Source organism: Scyliorhinus torazame, chromosome 4, assembly GCF_047496885.1.
Source record: "Scyliorhinus torazame isolate Kashiwa2021f chromosome 4, sScyTor2.1, whole genome shotgun sequence".
Taxonomy (NCBI): domain Eukaryota; kingdom Metazoa; phylum Chordata; class Chondrichthyes; order Carcharhiniformes; family Scyliorhinidae; genus Scyliorhinus; species Scyliorhinus torazame.
The window spans coordinates 280,827,728-280,842,832 of record NC_092710.1 but is presented as its reverse complement, the minus strand read 5'-3'; the positions used below and the strand labels follow the sequence as shown (position 1 = coordinate 280,842,832).

The window sequence follows — 15,105 nt, the reverse complement described above, 5'->3', positions numbered from 1 at the left end:
CTCCAGCTGAGAAATAACCAGTAAATTAGAAAGATTTTGGATAGTTTCCATTCTTTAGTTAACTATGCTTCTATTTATAAAGCCAAAGAATACATTTGTCTTTCTAACAGCCTTCTCAGCTTGTCCTGTCATGTACCCACTTTATTAGAGTATCATTTAGTTTGTGATGCTTCCACAATAACTTGCATTTATAAAGCATCTTCAGCATAGTGAAACTTCACAGAAGCATTATTACACATTGTTTGAAATGGGTCACATATTAAGACAGATGATGAAAAGCTGGACCAGAGAAATAGATTTCAAAGAGCATTTAAAGGAGATAGAGGTGCACAGGGCTGGGATTCTCCAATCCTTCGGCCAAGTTCTGATGCCGGCATGAAAAGTGGCGTGAGCCACTCTGGCATCAACGGGCCTCATCTGGCAGTTATCCACCCCTTCCTAGGGGGCTAGTACGGTGCTGGAGTGGTCTCCGCAGCTCCGGCGCCTGAAAGCCGGCGCACCACGGCCGGCGCGAGTTCACGCATGCGCATGGGTTCCCGTCTCTGCGCCGGCCCCCGGGCAATATGCCGGAGCCCTATAGGGTCCGACGCTGAGGAACATGGGCCCCCACAGAACAAGCCCACCCGCCGATCGGTAGGTCCTGAGCACGGGCCAGGCCACCGTGGAGGCCCCACCCGCAGGGTCGAATCCCCCCGCCTCCCCACCAGGACGGCCCCCGCAGATAGAACTCCATGGTCCCGCCGTGTGGGACCATACGTGACCCACACTGGTGGAACTCGGCCGAACTCGACGGGTACTTGGCCCGTTGAGGCCTGGAGAATTGCTGGGGCGGGGGGGGGACGCTTTCAACGGCCCCCAACTGGCATGGCGGCGATCCCATGGGTGCCCGAAAATCGGCGCTGGAGAATTGGCGAGCCGCCGCAGGGCGGCGTGGCGCAATTGTCGCCCCCCCGCCCCCGGGGATTCTCCGACCCGGCGCGGGGTCGGGGAATCCTGGCCCAGATGTTTACAGAGTGAATTCCAGAGTGAAAGTCCAAGCATCTGGAGGCACCAATGGTCCAGTGAAGAAACTGGAGCATGTGGAAGTGGTCAGTATTGGAGGAGCACAGAGATATCCAAAAGTATAGCGTTCCCTGCTAAAGTTAATCTGCCAGGTTTTTGTACATTTTAGCAGTCTTTTGATGTCCATTAACATTCTCCTCATTTTTACAACATTTTTGAAGTTTGCAAACTTTCAAATTATTCCTTGCATCCCCAAATCCAGGTTTTCTGTATATCACAAATAGCAGTGGTCCTAATACTGACCCCTAGAGGACCCTACTGTACACTTCTCTGAAGTCTAAAAGGCAAATGTCCCTTCGACAATTTCAAATCCAATGATATTATTGTCCCATTAATCAATTTTGTTCGAAAGTCTGTTAACTGATACTTTATCAAATGCGTTTTAAAAGTTCACTTACACAGCATCAGCTGCACAAAATCCTCATCAACCCAGTCCATAACTTCATCAAAGATCTCAATTAAGTTCATTGTGTTCATTATGGGCAGCATGGTGGTACAGTGGTTAGCACTGCTGCCTCACAGTGCCAAGGACCTGGCTTTGATTCCAGCCTTGGGTGACTGTCTGCGTGTTTTCCTCCGGGTGCTCTGATTTCTTCACACAGTCCAAACATGTGAAGGTTAGGTGGATTGGTCATGATCAATGCGTGGGTTACAGGGATAGGGCAGGGGGAGTGGACCTAGATAGAATGCTCTTTCAGAGAGTCGATGCAGACTCGATGGGCCAAATGGCCTCCTTCTGTACTGTAGGGATTCTAAAGAAGTCATTCGCTGTCTATTTCGGTTGACGTGAACATTTCTTTGTTTGTTTTTTTCACAGAATGTTGTTTGCTAGGCCAGCATTCATTGTCCATCCCTACTTGCCTTTGAAAAGGTGGTGGTCAGCTGCCTTCTTGAAGCGCTGGAGCCCATATGATGTAGGTGTAGTTCGGAGTAGTAGGTTCCACCATCCGTGACTGCATCTTCACTCGTCGAGGCCTCAAGCTCTGAAGTAGTAGGTGTCGTGCTGTTAGGAAGGGAGTTCCAGAATTTTAACCCAGTCACAGTGAAAGAACGGTGATATAGTTCTGTTATGCTAATGTTGCAAGTGTTCATTGTTCACCTGCTACTCCAGATTGCTTTATGCATAAAGTGTTATTTTCATTTGGGGGGAATAAGGGTTTACTTGAGGATGCATTGGCTATGATAACAAAAATCTGGAATAAGTTCAAATTGTAACCATGCATTTGACAGGAAACTTCTTCCTTATGGGGAGCAAAATACTAAACATTATTCTGCTGTTGTCCGTGCCTGATTTTCAGAATAACTATGATAGAAAGTCGGAGTGCTATGTTATAAGGTACACTTCATCAACCTATTGAAGAAAAATTGTTCTCAGGGGATTTGGAATAAAGAAACCAAAGCAGAGTTTAATCGTTCATGTATACAAGGCGATGCAAATTATCTGTTGGCTCCATGGTGCTTTTTGTCACTGAGTTATTGCATTTTTCAGCAGCTGATTGGTTGCAGTAGCTGCAGATTTTGTTTCGCTTCTCAACATATTCTTCCCCGCAGAACTGCTCACTCCCTCCATTCATTTCTCCCCTTGCTTGTGAAAGCTTGTCAGGAGGAACACCTTAAATGCAATTAAATCTCCCATTGTTTCTGGCTCATTCTGAGAAAATGCATTAGTTATCCAGGCTAAAGTGCCTAGTGAGATATTGATCACTATTTTATTAGCTTCCTGCTTGACTGATCTGCATGCTCTTTTGCCCTCTTATTTCACAATGCGTTGGGGTTCATTTAAAGGCTGCAGTTTTGACTTTGGAGATAAAGTAGATACTATTTGGTGATTTATAGAACATAGAACATAGAACATTACAGCGCAGTACAGACCCTTCGGCCCTCGATGTTGCGCCGACCTATGAAACCACTCTAAAGCCCACCTACACTATTCCCTTATCGTCCATATGTCTATCCAATGACCATTTGAATGCCCTTAGTGTTGGCGAGCCCACTACTGTTGCAGGCAGGGCATTCCATGCCCTTACTACTCTCTGAGTAAAGAACATACCTCTGACATCTGTCTTATATCTATCTCCCCTCAATTTAAAGCTATGTCCCCTCGTGCTAGACATCACCATCCGAGGAAAAAGGCTCTCACTGTCCACCCTATCCAATCCTCTGATCATCTTAGGGGCAGCACAGTAGCATTGTGGATAGCACAATTGCTTCACAGCTCCAGGGTCCCAGGTTCGATTCTGGCTTGGGTCACTGTCTGTGCAGAGTCTGCACATCCTCCCCGTGCATGCGTGGGTTTCCACCGGGTGCTCCGGTTTCCTCCCACAGCCCAAAGATGTGCAAGTTAGGTGGATTGGCCATGATAAATTGCCCTTAGTGTCCAAAATTGCCCTTAGTGTTGGGTGGGGTTACTGGGTTATGGGGATAGGGTGGAGGTGTTGACCTTGGGTCGGGTGCTCTTTCCAAGAGCCGGTGCAGACTCGATGGGCCGAATGGCCGCCTTCTGCACTGTAAATTCTATGATAATCTATGATAATCTTGTATGCCTCAATTAAGTCACCTCTTAACCTTCTTCTCTCTAACGAAAACAGCCTCAAGTCCCTCAGCCTTTCCTCATAAGATCTTCCCTCCAAAGCAGGCAACATTCTGGTAAATCTCCTCTGCACCCTTTCCAGTGCTTCCACATCCTTCCTATAATGCGGCGACCAGAATTGCACACAATACTCCAAATGCGGCCACACCAGAGTTTTGTACAGCTGCAACATGACCTCATGGCTCCGAATCTCAATCCCTCTACCAATAAAAGCTAACACACCGTACGCCTTCTTTTTTTTTTTTTTTAAATTTTATTCTCCTCCTTTTTCACATTTTCTCCCACATTTACATAATGTTTACATAAACAAATGACAAAAAGGAATCAGGGATTACCCGTAGTCACCCTTAATCTTACACAGCTCCCCCCCCCCCCCCCCCCCCCCCACCCACCCACCCACCCCAGGTCTCCAGCTCCTCCCGTCCACTGCCTCTTGTAAAACTCCTCCTCCCAACCTCGGTTCCTTCCCCCCAGCTTTCCATCCCGGCTAGTCCACTCGGACCCTGTGCTGCCAGGCTCCGATGGCCGCAGCCCCTCCCCCACCTCACTCTCGTTCACTGGCCGGCACACACCGGCCAGCGTGGAGGCCCCCGCCCGGGTCCCTTTCCCACTTGCCCGGCCCTAGGAAAGTCCAAAGATCCCCTTTTAGCACACAAACCCCGCATATCCACCTACACCCCAAAGAACCCTCATTTTGAGTGAAAGTCCCGTCCCTTCCCTTGTCCAAATATATACCACATTGGCTCCTTTAGTCTCTACACCCGCGCGCAGCGATACAAAAAAGAAGAAAATACAGTCATGAGGTTACATCGGCACATGGCCATTCCTCAATTTGTCAGTTCTGCCACAGTCCTTCTGCTTTCGCAAACTCCTCCGCTGCTTCCGCCGTTCCAAAATAAAAGTCCCTGAGCTTGTAAGTCACCCTCAGCTTCGCTGGATATACATGGCCGCACCGCACCTTGCTAATGTACAGTGCCCTCTTCACCCGGTTGAAGGCAGCCCGCCTCCTTGCCAGCTCCACCGTAAAGTCCTGGTATACACGTATACCAGCTCCAGCCCACTGCACCACCCGCTTCTGCTTGGCCCAGCTCAGGACCTTCTCCTTCACCCTGTACCTACGGAAGCACAGAGTCACTGTCCTTGGCGGCTCACTCGCCTTTGGTACAGGCCACCACGACCGATGAGCCCGATCCAGTACATATCGGGAGGGATCCTCCCCCTCCCCCAATAGTTTTGCCAGCATCGCGGCAAAATACTCAGTCGGCTTCAGTCCTTCAACTCCTTCGGGCAGCCCCACAATCCTCAAATTCTGTCGCCTGGATCTTATTTCCAGGTCTTCCATTTTTCCTCGCAGATCCTTGTTAGTATCCATCACCTTCCGCATCTCTTTCCCCATCGAGGCAAGTTGATCACCGTGCTGCAATAACGTCTCCTCCACTTCCTTCAGCGCCTCCCCTTGCTCTCGCACCTCCGCCACTGCGCTCGCCACCTCCGTCCTCACCGGGGAAACCGCTTCCTCCACCAGCACACTCAAAACCTCCCTCATCTCCTTCCTCACCGTCTCCATGCATTTCGCAATCTGCGCCAACTGCTTTTCAAATTCCGCAGCAATCACCTTAGTTATTTCTTCAGCCGTAAGCAGTGCGGCCTTCCCTGGTGCTCCAGCCTCCATTTTTCCTGGTGACCCCGCGGTGACCTTTCCACTCCCCGACGGACCTCCAGCTGTTTTTTTTTTGGCCGTTTTCTTGCTCACCCTCGATATTTTTCTTTGTTTTTTTTTCCTCCTGTGTCTTCACTGTGCCTCCTCCGTGCCTTCTCCCTGTTTCTGCCGCCTCCGTGGACCCTGGGACCAGGCTTAAAGCCCCGAAAATGCCGTTCCCGAACGGGAGCCCTCCATTGTGCGGCCGCCTCACGCCCGCCGTCACCGGACGTCTCACCGTACGCCTTCTTAACAACCCTCTCAACCTGGGTGGCAGCTTTCAGGGATCTAGGTACATGGACACTGAGATCTCTCTGCTCATCCACACTGCCAAGAATATTACCATTAGCCCAGTACTCTGACTTCCTGTTATTCCTTCCAAAATGAATCACCTCACACTTTTCTGTATTAAACTCCATTTGCCACCTCTCAGCCCAGCTCTGCAGCTTATCTATATCCCTCTGTAACTTGTAACATCCTTCTGCACTCTCCACAACTCCACCGACTTTAGTGTCATCTGCAAATTTACTCACCCATCCTTCTACGCCCTCCTCCAGGTCATTTATAAAAATTACAAACAGCAGTGGCCCCAAAACGCTTTATTGAAATCCATATACACCACATCAACTACTTTACCCTCATCCACCTGTTTGGTCACCGTCTCAAAGAACTCAATAAGGTTTGTGAGGCATGACCTACCCTTCACAAAACCGTGTTGACTATCTCTAATCAAATTATTCCTTTCCAGATGATTATATATCCTATCTCTTATAAACCTTACCAAGATTTTGCCCACAACAGGGGCTGGTGTGAATCCCGCCCCCGCCGGTTGCCGAATTCTCCGGCACTGGAGATTCGGCGAGGGCGGGAATCGCGCCGCGCCGGTTGCCGCCCCCCCCCTGCGATTCTCCGGCCCGGATGGGCCGAAGTCCCGCAGCTAGAATGCCTGTCCCGCCGGCGTGGATTAAACCACCTCTCTTACTGGTGGGACAAGGCGGCGCGGGCGGGCTCCCGCGTCCTGGGGGGGCGCGGGGCGATCTAGCCCTGGGGGGTGCCCCCACGGTGGCCTGGCCCGCGATCGGGGCCCACCAATCCGCGGGCGGGCCTGTGCTGTGGGAGCACTCTTTTCCTTCCGCCTTCGCCATGGTCTCCACCATGGCGGAGGAGGAAGAGACTCCCTCCACCGCGCATGCGCGGGGATGCCGTGAGCGGCCGCTAATGCTCCCACGCGTGCGCCGCCCGGCAATGTCATTTCCACGCCAGCTGGCGGGGCACCAAAGGCCTTTTCAGCCAGGTGGCGGGGCGGAAATCAGTCCGGCGCGGGCCTAGCCCCTCAAGGTTAGGGCTTGGCCCCCCCAAGATGCGGAGGATTCCGCACCTTTGGGGCGGCGCGATGCCGGACTGATTTGTGCCATTTTTGGCGCCGGTCGGCGGACATCGCGCCGATACCGGAGAATTTCGCCCCAGAAGTAAGCCTCACTGATCTATAGTTACCGGGGTTGTCTCTACTCCCCTTCTTGAACAAGGGGACAACATTTGCTGTCCTCCAGTCTTCTGGTACTATTCCTGTAGACAAAGATGATTTAAAGATCAAAGCCAAAGGCTCAGCAATCTCCTCCCTAGCTTCCCAGAGAATCCTAGGATAAATCCCATCCGGCCCAGGGGACTTATTTACTTTCACACTTTCCAGAATTGCTAACACCTCCACCTTATGAACCTCAAGCCCTTCTAGTCTAGTAGCCTGAATCTCAGTATTCTCCTCGACAACATTGTCTTTTTCCTGTGTGAATACTGATGAAAAATATTCATTTAGCACCTTTCCTATCTCCGCAGACTCCAAGCACAACTTCCCACTACTGTCCTTGACTGGCCCTACACTTACCCTCGTCATTCGTTTATTCCTGACATATCTATAGAAAGTTTTAGGGTTATCCTTGATCCTACCTGCCAATTACTTCTCATGTCCCCTCCTGGCTCTTCTTAGCTCTCTCTTTAAGACTTTCTTTCTCTCTCTTTCCTAGCTAATTTGTAACTCTTGAGCGCCCTAACTGAACCTTCATGTCTCATCTTTACATAAGCCTCCTTCTTCCTCTTGACAAGTGTTTTGACTGCTTTAGTAAACCACAGTTCCCTTGCTCGACCATTTCCTCCCTGCCTGACAGCTACATACTTATCAAGGACACGTAGTAGCTGTTCCTTGAACAAGCTGTGTACAGCTGTGTACAGTGTGTGCAGGAGGGTTTCCTGAAACAATATGTTGACAGGCCAACAAGAGGCGAGGCCACGTTGGATTTGGTTTTGGGTAATGAACCAGGCCAGGTGTTGGATTTGGAGGTAGGAGAGCACTTTGGGGACAGTGACCACAATTCGGTGACGTTAATGATGGAAAGGGATAAGTATACACCGCAGGGCAAGAGTTATAGCTGGGGGAAGGGCAATTATGATGCCATTAGACGTGACTTGGGGGTGATAAGGTGGAGAAGTAGGCTGCAAGTGTTGGGCACACTGGATAAGTGGGGCTTGTTCAAGGATCAGCTACTGCGTGTTCTTGATAAGCATGTACCGGTCAGGCAGGGAGGAAGGCGTCGAGCGAGGGAACCGTGGTTTACCAAGGAAGTGGAATCTCTTGTTAAGAGGAAGAAGGAGGCCTATGTGAAGATGAGGTGTGAAGTTTCAGTTGGGGCGATGGATAGTTACAAGGTAGCGAGGAAGGATCTAAAGAGAGAGCTAAGACGAGCAAGGAGGGGACATGAGAAGTATTTGGCAGGAAGGATCAAGGAAAACCCAAAAGCTTTCTATAGGTATGTCAGGAATAAGCGAATGACTAGGGAAAGAGTAGGACCAGTCAAGGACAGGGATGGGAAATTGTGTGTGGAGTTTGAAGAGATAGGCGAGATACTAAATGAATATTTTTCATCAGTATTCACTCAGGAAAAAGATAATGTTGTGGAGAAGAATGCTGAGCCGCAGGCTAATAGAATAGATGGCATTGAGGTACGTAGGGAAGAGGTGTTGGCAATTCTGGACAGGCTGAAAATAGATAAGTCCCCGGGACCTGATGGGATTTATCCTAGGATTCTCTGGGAGGCCAGGGAAGAGATTGCTGGACCTTTGGCTTTGATTTTTATGTCATCATTGGCTACAGGAATAGTGCCAGAGGACTGGAGGACAGCAAATGTGGTCCCTTTGTTCAAAAAGGGGAGCAGAGACAACCCCGGCAACTATAGACCGGTGAGCCTCACGTCTGTAGTGGGTAAAGTCTTGGAGGGGATTATAAGAGACAAGATTTATAATCATCTAGATAGGAATAATATGATCAGGGATAGTCAGCATGGCTTTGTGAAGGGTAGGTCATGCCTCACAAACCTTATTGAGTTCTTTGAGAAGGTGACTGAACAGGTAGATGAGGGTAGAGCAGTTGATGTGGTGTATATGGATTTCAGCAAAGCATTTGATAAGGTTCCCCACGGTAGGCTATTGCAGAAAATACGGAGGCTGGGGATTGAGGGTGATTTAGAGATGTGGATCAGAAATTGGCTAGCTGAAAGAAGACAGAGGGTGGTGGTTGATGGGAAATGTTCAGAATGGAGTACAGTCACAAGTGGAGTACCACAAGGATCTGTTCTGGGGCCGTTGCTGTTTGTCATTTTTATCAATGACCTAGAGGAAGGCGCAGAAGGGTGGGTGAGTAAATTTGCAGACGATACTAAAGTCGGTGGTGTTGTCGATAGTGTGGAAGGATGTAGCAGGTTACAGAGGGATATAGATAAGCTGCAGAGCTGGGCTGAGAGGTGGCAAATGGAGTTTAATGTAGAGAAGTGTGAGGTGATTCACTTTGGAAGGAATAACAGGAATGCGGAATATTTGGCGAATGGTAAAGTTCTTGAAAGTGTGGATGAGCAGAGGGATCTAGGTGTCCATGCACATAGATCCCTGAAAGTTGCCACCCAGGTTGATAGGGTGGTGAAGAAGGCCTATGGAGTGTTGGCCTTTATTGGTAGAGGGATTGAGTTCCGGAGTCGGGAGGTCATGTTGCAGCTGTACAGAACTCTGGTTCGGCCGCATTTGGAGTATTGTGTACAGTTCTGGTCACCGCATTCTAGGAAGGACGTGGAGGCTTTGGAGCGGGTGCAGAGGAGATTTACCAGGATGTTGCCTGGTATGGAGGGAAAATCTTATGAGGAAAGGCTGATGGACTTGAGGTTGTTTTCGTTGGAGAGAAGAAGGTTAAGAGGAGACTTAATAGAGGCATACAAAATGATCAGGGGGTTAGATAGGGTGGACAGTGAGAGCCTTCTCCCGCGGATGGAAATGGCTGGCACGAGGGGACATAGCTTTAAACTGAGGGGTAATAGATATAGGACAGAGGTCAGAGGTAGGTTCTTTACGCAAAGAGTAGTGAGGCCGTGGAATGCCCTACCTGCTACAGTAGTGAACTCGCCAACATTGAGGGCATTTAAAATTTATTGGATAAACATATGGATGATAATGGCATAGTGTAGGTTAGATGGCTTTTGTTTCGGTGCAACATCGTGGGCCGAAGGGCCTGTACTGCGCTGTATTGTTCTATGTTCTATGTTCTATAAGCTCCACATTTCCATTGTGCCTATCCCCTGCAGTTTTCCTCTCCATCCGATGCATCCTAAGTTTTGCCTCATCGCATCATAATTGCCTTTCCCCCAGATATAACTCTTGCCCTGCAGTATATACCTATCCCTTTCCATCACTAAAGTAAACGTAATCGAATTTAAGATTAACGTGTGTTCCTTTTGGTCATTTATTTTATATTCAGCTTACTTTTTCTCCTTTTATATCACATTTTTTCTCTTGTCATAGAATCATAGAATCTACAGTGCAGAAGGAGGCCATTCAGCCCATCGAGTCTGCACCAGCCCTTACAAAGAGCACCCTACTGAAGCCCACGTACCTACCCTATCCCCGTAACCCAGTAACCCCCACTTAACATTTTTTGGACACTAAGGGCAATTTAGCATTGACAATCCACCTAACCCACACATCTTTGGACTGTGGGAGGAAACCGAAGCACCTGGACGAAACCCACGAAGACATGGGGAGAAGGTGCAGACTCCGCACAGACAGTGACCCAGCCAGGGATGGAACATGGGACCCTGGAGCTGTGCTAACCACTATGCTACCGTGTTGCCCTTATTTGGTTTTCCTGAACATTACTGAATCTATCTATCTGTGTAGATAGAGATGGTGCACAGTGGGTACTTGGTTTGCATTTAAACCAACAGACCTCGAAAAGAAACAATTTATTAGCATTGGCGACCAACGAGCAAATCCGTCTTTTGCATTGTTAAACTGAGGTTGAGATCAGACAGGTGGACTTACCTGTGGTACTATTTCAAAGAAGTGCAGGACGTTCTCCTTGGCACCTGAACATTATTTATTCCTGACACAAAAAAAAAATTACCTGATCATTATCACAATGCTGTTTTGTGGGGGTTCGCCGTGTGAACATTAATTGCCATACTTCCTACGTTACAACAGTGCCTGACCATCAAGGCACTTAATTGGCTGAAGAGCACTTTGAGATGTCTGATGGTCATAAAGGCATTATATAAGCTTAAATCTTGCAATGATTGCCAGCTTTACTAGCTATTCAAAGTGGATGCTACAAGATCTCTTTTGAAATTTCGCTACCCGTCCCGCACTGAGGGAAGAAAGGAAGTGACTATCGACAGAATATTGGCTTTTTATGTTCTTTCTATCAACAAACCCTCGTACTTTGGCAAGCGGTGCAGTGCAATTGAACATGCCTTCTCCTGCTGCTGCTAAGTGGAACAGGAGATGACAACTTTTAAATACAGCTCAGAGTAGCTCTGATGGCGCAGTAGCTTCATTGCAGTGTTAATGTAAGCCTACTTGTAACAATAAAGATTATTATAAAAGATTATTATTGTATTAATTCGCCATCTATTCAGTGCATCTTTTGAACAGCAAATTGGTTGAGACTACAGAGTCTTTTAAAGCTTGGAGAGTATTATGACAGCTATTGGCAGTGCTCTTTCATTGATGATTTCTTTGAAGGAGATTTCACTGCTCTGTAACATACTTTCTGCAAAGTGCGAGCTTACAAAAGTGCCGATCCTGAATAAAGGGGAGCACTAAAAGCAATCGCCCTTGCTAGCAATTGAATGGTAGAAATACAAAATTTCAGCTTTAAGGATTCATCTTCCGACACTCAAGTGGTTGGCCAATCTTTCGCACCCATTTGTACCTCATGAGCATCATGGGAATTCAGGAATGTCAAGGGGTAAATGAACTCTTTTTCCCTCCGAAAAGTCCATCAGTAGCCTTCACAGCACCTTAGTTGAATTTCTGGCAAGGAGGCAGCAGAACAGCAAAAGGAAATAGAGAGTTCAAGGAGGTTTACCACTGAGATACCTTCATTTACAAATGGTGCTTAATCTCAGATTCAGGCTGGCATCTTGATTAGTTTCACAGCTAACTATGCCAATATGCCGGCAACCATATCTCTACTGCTGATCAGGTATCTCCTAGAAATGGACTCTTGTTGCACTCATAAATGGAGCCCAACTAAGTCAAATGTCTACCCATTGCAATTATCTACCATTCACAAAGATTGGTGACCAGTACAATTAACTGATCAATGGAAGTGAACAGTATGGATTTTGCATGAAATTGTTGGATGGAATAGCAGGTCATTTGAGACCTTAGGAAATGGCAATTCCTGCTCTTTTGCAAGTTGTCCAGGAATCAGTGTGTGTCCCATGCTCAGGGTTATGAGACACGCCTGCTGGCATAACCAGTGAATGCTCGGTGGAAAAACTAGAGTTTTGAGGGACTGTGGCTTCTTACAGATGGAAGATTGCTTACATTTCTTTAAGCATTCCGGAGGAAGGCAATGGACAACCACCTCATGTGTTTTTAGCCTTAGTCATATTGCTCATTGAAATGGAAAATTGGAGGCTCCAACAAGCAATTGAAGAGGAAAGCATATGACTGCAAGGTGTGGAGAGTTACAATGAACAAAGAACAAAGAAATGTACAGCACAGGAACAGGCCCTTCGGCCCTCCAAGCCCGTGCCGACCATGCTGCCCGACTAAACTACAATCTTCTACACTTCCTGGGTCCGTATCCCTTGATTCCCATCCTATTCATGTATTTGTCAAGATGCCCCTTAAATGTCACTATCGTCCCTGCTTCCACCACCTCCTCCGGTAGCGAGTTCCAGGCACCCACTACCCTCTGCGTAAAAAACTTGCCTCGTACATCTACTCTAAACCTTGCCCCTCTCACCTTAAACCTATGCCCCCTAGTAATTGACCCCTCTACCCTGGGGAAAAGCTTGAACAGTGGACCTGCCCTCAGGCTATTTGAAGGGGCACGGGAATGAGAGATATTAATTTTCAGGACCAACCAAATCGAGTGCAGTCTTTTTGGGGCTTCTGTACTTGCCTATTTATTTTAGGTTCCTTCAGCTGTTTCTGATTTGCACAGACGTTGAGTTTGATATGAAATTCTCAAACATTGTATGCACGTGTTTGTACCACTGGCAGGTAGTCAGGTCAGGATGTGTAGAAAGCATACAGCTAGTGGAAAGGTAGTGAGTTCCTAAACTTACCAGTTCTGAGTTGTACAGTTCCCTTTCTGAATGCATTTACAAACATACAAAAAAAACAGGAAACAAATAAGTGCTCCATCAAACCTGCCTCATCCAGACCCAATGCAACCTATTGTCATGGACTGGATGTATTTGTATTCTAACTGCCTGTAAGCAGTACTTTTTCTATGGAAAAGGTGTATCCTTTCTTACCCTTGTATTGTGCATTCAAATTAAACATTTCAGCAGCAAGCTTTTGTGAGTTTCAAATAACAAAGTGTATTTATTCTCATATGCTGATCCCAAGTTAATAATACACCACACACTTGCTCTATTGCATTCATCCATGCAAACACAGCTGCACATACCCACACACACACACAAAGATTGGATACAGATAAACATAGTGCACTTACATAGATTAAAGTTAATTCAGATATATGATTTCTAGTCTCCAACATGGCAGGCCTATGGTATCTTGAATGGATTTGATGATTTAAAATTGAGGTGATGGTCTTGTAAAGCAAAGGGTTCACAGCAGGTTGTGAGATTTCTTGTCGTCTTGTAGGGGTTTGCTTCCTGGTGAACTTTGAAAACTGGGAAGGTTAAGTACTTTGGTTGTGTGATGTCTTGCAGCTAGTTTCCAAGCCTGGTTTACAGGCTGGTTAAACTAATGATTCAGATGGTGCTGCTAGAGGTGATCACCAAACTGCCCTCAGCTTATCTTTTAAATAGTCAAAGAAGCATAGCTGTCTCACCGTGTGGCTTTTCACATGTTTACAGTATTTTTCAAATACAATTGTTTATATTGATTCCAAATCCTGTGTTGTGGGTTGACACTTCTGAGGCCCACACAGTCTAGTTTGGATGGGAGAGGCCATTGCAATACAATGGTAAGTTGATAATGGCACTTGATTTTCAATCCTCCCTTTGCTCGATATGAAACATAGAGACAGGCAGTCTGGAAATTCCATGGTATTTTCTGTTGGCCCATCCTTAAACAAAGAGATATGTGAATTCCAGGGATGGATATGGAAGCTACCTGTGTCCATATTTAAACCAGGGATTTAATAGTCTGTAGCCCTATTGCTAAAAGTCACATGATTAGTGGCAGCCATCTTAACAGCTTGTATGTGTCCAATTATTAAAAATGTTGACTGAAAATTCATAATATGAAATACTGATACCTGGCATGGCACTATGTTCACCACTAACCCACCAATCTCCTGGCAGCGGAAATAAATCTTAACAAAAACATAAATAAAGCATCAGACAGTTTAGGGGAAAGTATCCTTTGTTGCTATCCTTGATTAATTTAACTAAGCTCCAAGTGATTGCAGTAAACAGATCAATAAGCATAATAATCCCTTATCATCTTCTATAGCTTGAGGGGCCCTCACTGATTGGGTGGGGAACACCCATCATCCTGTAGTGAAGCTGGTGACAGATGGTGGGCCTTGCACAGCGGCCCAGTTGGACTGCAAGCGGCAGGCTTTCCAAAAATAACCATTTCACTACATTTACCAACGTGTAAGTCCAACACGCGTAGCCGATAACCACATTATGCGAATGGACATAAATCAGATTCTAGTTCAAAAACATCTTAGGCGAATCGCAACTTTCATTGAAAGGCAAAATCTCTGTTTAGATCCTGATAGAAAAATTGCAAAGAATCATGAGGAGCGTTAGCTTTTTGAGGGGTAAGCAATGTCATTTTGTAAAAATGTATATTTTAATGTGATTTGATTTGATTTCAAAACTATAATGGCAAAAAGAGCAAATTACTTTGTGAGGGCAAACATTCCCTTTCATCCCTTCCCCACTCTCCCATTTGACTCCAATTTTCTCTATTCACCTCAGGAACAGTTGTGAACATGTCTTGTTCCATGAACTTAAGGCGACCTCTGGACCTCCAAGTCAGTCTATTTGTAGTTGACAATGTTGAAAGATGGTTGGCCATATGTTTGTAAGGGAAAGGTACAGCTCACATTCAAGACTATCTCCAGGGCTTTGGAGAGGAATGTCAACATTACTCCTACCTTAGAGCAAAGACGATATTGTCATCCTGCATGAGACTGGACCCACACTACAGCAACGTAATAATAATAATAATCTTTATTGTCACAAGTAGGTTTACATTAATACTGCAATAAAGTTACTGT

General features: G+C 46.8%; 2 long non-coding RNA genes across 3 annotated transcripts in view; both read right to left on the bottom strand.

The window, feature by feature from the left end:
- The window catches only part of LOC140410975 (uncharacterized), a 251,362-nt gene that overhangs the window by 227,360 nt on the left and 8,897 nt on the right, over positions 1-15,105 (bottom strand). The gene's annotated exons all lie outside the window — the stretch shown is intronic.
- LOC140410976 (uncharacterized) overlaps positions 1-15,105 on the bottom strand; it is a 34,391-nt gene that overhangs the window by 15,803 nt on the left and 3,483 nt on the right. The window contains exons 2-3 of the long non-coding RNA XR_011940773.1: positions 10,707-10,767; positions 1,924-2,065 (exon numbers count right to left, since the gene is read on the bottom strand). This is a non-coding gene — a long non-coding RNA (uncharacterized lncRNA). The remainder of the gene's footprint in view (positions 1-1,923; positions 2,066-10,706; positions 10,768-15,105) is intronic.